This window comes from Mesoplodon bidens, assembly GCF_964165515.1.
Source record: "Mesoplodon bidens genome assembly, chromosome: 20".
Taxonomy (NCBI): domain Eukaryota; kingdom Metazoa; phylum Chordata; class Mammalia; order Artiodactyla; family Ziphiidae; genus Mesoplodon; species Mesoplodon bidens.
In genome coordinates this window covers 27,433,201-27,439,744 of record NC_138181.1, presented here as the reverse complement: position 1 = coordinate 27,439,744, position 6,544 = coordinate 27,433,201, and positions in this window count along the sequence as shown.

Sequence of the window (6,544 nt, the reverse complement as noted above, 5' to 3'; positions counted from 1 at the left end):
AACAGCCAGGCTTACTTTCACATAATAGAAGGGGATTTGAAGTGTTTTTTTCCCAATAAATATATAAATCTGTATTAAAATAGCAAAGCATGTGGGCCTCCCTGGTGGCGCAGTGGTTGAGAGTCCGCCTGCCGATGCAGGGGATACGGGTTCGTGCCCCGGTCTGGGAGGATCCCATATGCCGCGGAGCGGCTGGGCCCGTGAGCCATGGCCGCTGGGCCTGCGCATCCGGAGCCTGTGCTCCGCAACGGGAGAGGCCACAAGAGTGAGAGGCCCGCATACCGCAAAAAGAAAAAAAAAAAAAAAAAAAAATAGCAAAGCATGACAATCGATTGATCATTAGTTACTAATTACACCAGGTGATATGTTAGCCATTCTTAGCTCTTGCAACTGAACTTTGATCCATCTTCCTGTCCAAGGAAGAAACTGGTTCTGTTATGTGACTTCTCCCCCGCCCAGTTTACCAAACAATCATGTGGGAGGAGTCGTGGCACGTTTCAATAGTGGAACTTTTCCAGTTCTGTGTGAGAATTTCTGGGAAACCTGTTTTGAATTCTTAGCTTGCTTTTATCTTAAGTCAGTTCCCCGGGAAACAGACTCCAAGATGGAGATTAACTGAAGCAGCTTAGGGGAGGGCTCTGATTTACAAGGGAGTGAAATAAGCTGTGTTGGGAAGAGAGAGACTGATGAGCTTTGAGTCAATTGCAATTGCAGCTGAGGCCTTAGTGGACCCCATGAGGAGCTCTGGAGTGGGAATGGCCCTACAGAGTTGACGCAAATCTAGGCGTAGGGGCTAGACTGCTATACCCTCACGTCAACCAGTCATTGGGTGTAGACAGCCCCAGGAAGGAACTATGACTTGAGCAAAAAGCTTTGCTTTAGCTTTATTTTTTATTTATTTATTTTTTTGCTTTGCTAAAGCAATTCCAAAGTAGGGGCTCAGTTGTGAAACATCAGAAGGCAACACTCTGGGCACCTGGAAGAATAGATGCCCGAGCCCTTGACGGGGAGAGCTTGGTGGTTCACTACAGCATCCATTACACCTTCTAAGGTATTTATCATTCCACTGGTTTCTTTAAGCACTTCTGCAAGGTTGCAGCCATTTTTTCTTTTTTTTTCTTTTTTTTTTTTTGCGGTACGCGGGCCTCTCACTGTTGTGGCCTCTCCCGTTGTGGAGCACAGGCTCCAGACGCGCAGGCTCAGCGGCCATGGCTCACGGGCCCAGCCGCTCCGCGGCATGTGGGATCTTCCCGGACCGGGGCACGAACCCGCGTCCCCTGCAGCGGCAGGCGGACTCTCAACCACTGTGCCACCAGGGAAGCCCCCATTACTCTTATCACTAAGAAAATTTCAAGGACTTTAGCTCTGTGCCAGAAATGAACAAAGGCCAAATATATATTTCTTATTATACATCACAATATCACAACCCGTTATCAGATATATGGTTTTCAAATGTTTTCTCCCATTCTGTAGGTTACTTTTTACTCTAGTGATTGTATTCTTTCCTGTGCAGAAGGTTTTTAGTTTGATGTAGCTCCACTTGTCTATTTTTGCTTGTGTTGCTTGCGCTTTTGGTGTCAGATCTGTGCAATCATTGCCAATACCAAAGTCATGAATTTTTTCCCCTGTATTTTCTTCTAGTAGGCTTACAGTTTCAGGTCTTAAAAGTTTTTCATCCATTTGAGTTGACTTCTGTGTATGGTGTAAGATAAGTTCGACGGGTATATGAAAAGATTCTCAACATCAGGGAAATGCAAATCAAAGCCACAATGAGATATCACCTCACATCTGTTGAAATGGATATTGTTGAAAAACCAAAAGACAGCACGTGTTGGTGAGGCTGTGGAGAAACTGGAACGCTTGCACACTGTCGGTGGGAATGCAAAATGGTGCCGTTGCTATGGGAAATAATATGGAGGTTCCTCAAAAAATTACAAATAGAAATACCAAATGATCCAGCAGCCACTCTTCTGGGTATTTATCCTGTAAAAAAATTAATAAACAAAGACCAGAAGAGGGAGCTCGCATACCCAGTGAGGATAGCTGAGCGCAGCAGGAAGAAGAAAGACTCTCTTCTTTCCTGGCAAGGACTCAGCCAATGAAAAGCCATGGACTGTCTTTACTACAGCACTCCCGACTTCCTTTTCCACCCTAGAAAGACGGTCTCCTTTCCTTGCTGTTTGTGGACTTGCACGCAGCTCACCATGGTTACAGACCCCAACTGCGATCCTATGCTGATCCCCAATAAGCTCATTTTTGCTGGAGAAATATCTGGCAGTCTATTTGTTTCAGGTCAACAATCCAAAAGCCTTAAAATCAGGATCTCAAAAAGATATTAGCACTCCCAGGTTCATTACAGCACAATAGCCAAAATGTGTAACTGATCTAATTAGATATTATAATAATCTAATATATATGTGTATATATATCTATATATCTATATATATTTATGAGCCTCTTAAAGGTAAATTTATTTACATGCACCCTGGACAGTAATTAACACACTATGACATTTTGTCCATGCTATATAAGAAATTACTTTTTAAAAAGGAGATATTCAAAACTGTCCTTGAACTCACATTTCTGTGACTCCCTTCTTAATCCTCCTCTTTTCCAAGGCTTTAAGCAGCTAGGGAATGTTTCTTGCCAATTACCATAACAACAAAGAAATGACTGCTAGAGGAATACAAAGAAAGAAGGTCCTTGACTGGATTCCTGGCAAACTGATGAGTCATTCCCCAACAGTGCTGTAATTTAAAGAAACTGTTTAAATTTATCATATTATCACTGTGCTTTTTAAAACTTGTTTTCCTCACAGTGACCTTTTCTTGCTACACCTTAAAAGTCAGGACTCTAAGCATCATATCATCTATAATCTATTGATACACTGAACTTTAAACAATCAAAGTGTTATAAGTCAGTATAAGGTAAGAATATTTTATGCCCATGATGCATTGTATACCACTCCAAAATGTGTGACTCTGGTATAAGGGTTATTTTGAGCTGAAGAAAATTGAGAAAAAGCAGACCCAGGATGAGCAATCTGCACCCCACTCCCCATCTGTATGAAAGCAGAACAGAAATTCCCCTTGTGAAGGCCAGCTTCGTACCTCCCACACCAGGAGTGGGGAGAGGGGAGATGGCATCACGAAATGGTCTACATTAACAAACCTTACTGAGCAGCCTTATCTTCCATTACTTTCCACATATATATCCCGACCCACAATTTGCTGTCCCTAGAAACTTGAAGTCCTTTTCCTCTGTCTTGTTGATCTCGAGTGGCCTCAGCCTGCAGTGGCTTGAAGCAGGATCTCAGTTGCCAGCCAGAGACTGACGTCAGGCTGCGGCAGTGAAAGCACTGACTGGTGGCCGGTGACAAGGCCCCTGGCCCATCAGCTTTGTAGAAATGAATTCCCACAAAGCAACGGAAAGTAGTGAAACAAGTAAAGTGTTTATTAGGAGGAAAAAGAGTACTTGTGAATAGGCACGCACGGGCGAACTCAGAGAGAGAGTCGCACCCTCATAGTAGTTTGACTCACTTATATGGGGCATTTCTTCCGGGTTTCCTTTGGCCAGTCATCTTGCTTTGCCTGGTTCTGAGTCTGTATTTGGTTTAACTCAGGGTCCTCCCATGTGTGTGTGCATCTCTTAGCCAAGATGGATTCTAGCCAAGAGGCCTATGGGTAGGTTGACATCACTCCCTTTTTGACCTCCAAGGAGCCTTTCTGCACATGTATAGTCAGGAAGCTCTCCTTGACCTTGAGAATCAGAAATATGTGGTCTCTATCTTTTATCTGGGCAGGTCTCGCCTCTCCTATTATCCTCCTGCTATGATCTTCATCTTGGATTATCTGTCCACAGAGGACAAACTCCAGCTGCTCAGCCGGGGGGGCCCATCTATCTACGGCCTCATTGTCACTTCTCTTTCAACTTATTTTTCTTTTGTTAAGATGTTCTATAAGCCCAATTTCTAACCACCCTTTTGAGCTACTCATCACTGAGTTCTCCTGTGTGTATGTGAAAGAATCTTAAATTGGGCACACCCCCTGCCATGTCTGTTCCTTCAACTGAGTGCTGCACACCAAGGGCTCTATCTGTGAGAGAAATCCCGGTGCTTGGTGTCCTCATGACATGGAGTTTTGCATGCAGATCGATTTAAAATGTACCTCTTGTTTACATAATTTGCATGATTTAAAAACATAATGTTGCCAAACTTTGGAAATGTTAATGTTCAAACTGAAAATCTCCACTACCTATAACTTTCCCTCTGGATCAGTATGTGGTTTATAATCCCAGCCAGTGGTTTGATCTGTTCCAGTGTAATTTCCATGAGCTTTGCTTCAACTGGAGAATTAGTATTTGTGAATGTTTTGTACATAAGTGTCTGTTACAAATATTTTAGCAAACACTTTCTATTTCTCTGGCTTGTGCATATCTTGGCTGGCATTACAGAAAAATAGTGCAAACATTATTCCCTTACTGGGAAACTTTTTAATTTTTCTCTCGTTAATCTACCTTTTGTCAGTCTTATTCAGGGCGCAGCCAATGAACCTAAGGTGGGTAGAGGGAAAAAATAATTTTCTTCCTCTCCTACAATTGCAAAGTTTTTTTTAGAACTCTTAACCAGTTCTTCAGTTATGAAGTTTTCCTCTCTGTCCCTCTTTTGGAGCTTCTTAGTTTGTGAAATGTTTTTCATGAAGAGTCGAGGATTTTTACTCTTTTTTCTCCCCAGCAATTACCTTGCTTCTGTGAATTTTTTCAGATTTCAATTTACTGGACTGACACGTATTGTGGAACACCAGTTCTTGTGCCCGATGCAGAGTAAGGCCAAACAATCTGCAACATTGGAGTTTGGAGCAGAGGAAGGTTTACTGCAAGGTCAAGCAAGGAGAACAGGTGGCTCATGCTCAAAAAACCCGAACTCCCCAATGGTTTTCAGGAAAAAGTTTTTATAGGCAAAATTTAGGGTGAGGGCTGCAGGGTGTGCAACTTTCTTCTGATTGGTTGGTGGTGAGATAACAGGGAGGTGTTCCAAGACTCAGCCAGAAGTTACCATCCTCCACGTGGATGGGGGCCTTAGTTCCTACAGAAGAACTCAAAGATATTGTTATGTGTATCCCTTGAGGGGGAGCCAGGACCCTGCTTTAATTGCTGCACTATTGTTTCTTGATTGTTCCTCCTTTGTTTCTGCATTCCCTCATTTCCCCCATTAGTAACTGTTTGAATCAGCCTTTTGGAACCCAGGGAGGGTCTAGGAGGCTGAAGAAACCTTTTCCTACAAACAAGAAACAGGGGACATGGAAGGATTTGTACCCAGGAGGACCCCACAGGGTCCTGTTCTGTTTCATAAGTCTTGCACACCAGCTATTATGTGCTAAAACTGATGCTTTATTCTGAATCAAACTCTCAAGCACAAGGCTGCTGTGTACCTCCAAGTTCTCTTTAAGCACAACCTTGGACGTGCAGACCCTTGAAGTGGACAGAGATCTGCTGATGAGACCTAATGCCATTGAGCTCAGCAGCCCTACTGCACGCACAGATTTCCTGTGCTTGGCTGGAGGGCGGCGCAACCCAGGAAGGGTCAGGGCACAGCTTCAGGTGGCTGCTGCCTGAGTCCTGGGCTTCATTTGTGCTGTGATAAAGAGCATCCTTTCAATGTAACCTGGTGTCACATGTGATGAAAACTAACATCTACTCAGAGCTTACCCTGTGCTGGGCTCTGGTCCAGTTCCCAAGCATGTATCAATTAATGTAACTATCAAAGTCCCATTATTTGAGATAGGAACCATTATCACCCCTGGATTACAGGTGAGGAAACTAAGGAACACAGAGAGACTTGGTTGTTGGCCAGTAGCAGAGATAATATGAACCTAGGAAGTCCAGCTCCAGAGGCTCCCATACCGTACCATCTTCGTCAAGGTAATTAGTAAATATTTGTTGAATCAGCAAATACCTCTCCTTGTCCAGAAGTTTAGTGTTTTATTTTAAGAATAAAATTTGATAGTACTTTTCTTTATAGAATATTGGCCTTGGTGTCGTGCTAAGTGAGACAATTTAAATCCCTAAACAGATTAATTCCTCAGGTTATTTGTTTTAACTTTCAGGTTTTCAAAACATAACATTTCTTCATAGCAACATGGCCATCACTTCCTAATACTTTCTCAGTGATGTAGCCAAGCATTATTATACACATCAGAAAACCAGTTCATTAAATTGTTAACTGACCGATGTAAGCATAAGAGTTTTATCACATAAAACATGGCTGTGATATTTCTAATAAAGTCCGTCTAAAATCAACAAAGTTAGAAACAATGATTTACTGCATTTACTTTCACTTCCTTACTCTGAGCCAGACCATCGTGGTACATCACCTGGGGCTCATGTTTTGAGAATGGCATGCTACAGGTAATTAACAGAAAAGCCTGGTAGCATCTAACATCTGTCTGAAAGCCTGTTGATGGATGAACAATGGGTATAAAAGACCTAGCTTCTTGTGAAGAATTGGTTATCATGTTTGCAATTATGGGTCATTTTCAAAGGACCC